General features: G+C 46.8%; 1 non-coding gene across 1 annotated transcript; it reads left to right on the forward strand.

Annotated features, from left to right (window-relative positions):
- Window positions 1-355: 355 nt before the first annotated feature.
- On the forward strand, window positions 356-427 carry TRNAA-GGC (transfer RNA alanine (anticodon GGC)). The gene has a single exon. It is a non-coding gene; the product is annotated as a tRNA-Ala (tRNA).
- Window positions 428-1,299: the final 872 nt, after the last annotated feature.

Here is a 1,299-nt window from a genome sequence, read left to right on the forward strand (position 1 = left end):
TGGGGTCCCGGCGGGACGGACCCGGTGGCTTGCGAGTCGGGGATGTTCGCTGGGCCCGGATGTAAGGAGAGTTCTTCCAGCATGGCCCAGCCGCAAGGTAATCCGCTTATATCCCGCAAGGGACAGAGCGGGGACCATGTTTGGTGTTAAGGTATCAATCAGCACCTCCTAGAGATAGAAGGCCTCTGCATTGTTTGCCATAAACGTCATTCAGACTACCTAGCAAGTTTGCCTGATTTTGAAACACGGCATCCTGCATATAGAAACGTCCTCTCCACTTGTCAATACAAGATTCATCGAAAGACTGGTTATTTGTGGAGATGAGATGAAGATTACAAGGATAAACTTACTATCTGCCTCCATAGCTTAGATGGTAGAGCACTCGTCCGGCAAGCGAGAGACCGGGGTTCGAGTCCCCGTGGAGGCAGTGATGAATTTTCTTCCTTATAATCTTCATCTCCACAAATAACCAGTCTTTCGATGAATCTTGCACAGTATCCTATTTCGTTTCTTCTTATTTTGGCGTAGAATCTTCCTGATTGACTCAAAAATACCGCATAGTGATTGGATGTGGAGCATAGAAATCGCCAATTCTGAGTCCGATCATTTTTTTCCCCGCACAACGATGATACTGACCGTTATACCAGAGAGAGACACAACGATGATACTGGCACGAGCAGGGAATTTTTTTCCCTGAATATTCTTAGCTTGTGACGTCAGTAAGTCCATTTTCCCTGACTGCGGAGGGTGCGGTAGCCCAGGTCGATAAGATACTCGCCTAAAGTGTTTAGAGGTGTCGTGAGTTCGATACCCGGTTTTTTTTTTTAAACTTTTTGTAACTTTCCTGACACAGGGGTACAAGAGAAACGGCGACATGACCGTAGAAAAAATTGCTACCACAGGGAGTTCCCAATCGAGGGGTTAGCGCGCCAACCTCTCGATGAGTATAAAAAAAAACAAGCCTGCCGTTCGGAATCGGCAATAAATTGTATGTCTAATTAGCCCTCGTGTGCAGAAAATGACCGTGGTGCGACCAAAAATAATCAAAGTGAATTCTATCCAACGCCCGTCAGTGTGTGCAACCATGTAGTTTCTATTCGGGAAACGACCAGACCGACAACTGATGGCGACAAGGGAGTCGGTTCCATACAGCAGTCACCTTTTCATCGCAGACCCGCTAAGCAATCTTTCGTTTCTCGTCGACACTGGCGCGGACATTTCCTAATACCCCCTTATACAAATACAAATACAACGCCACAACAGGCAAAATGCCCAACGAGGTAGCTGAGAAAAAGATGC

This window comes from Pholcus phalangioides, unplaced genomic scaffold (genome assembly GCF_987345545.1).
Source record: "Pholcus phalangioides strain wild (caught in Gottingen) unplaced genomic scaffold, Ppha-v1.0 ptg000017l_1, whole genome shotgun sequence".
Classification (NCBI taxonomy): domain Eukaryota; kingdom Metazoa; phylum Arthropoda; class Arachnida; order Araneae; family Pholcidae; genus Pholcus; species Pholcus phalangioides.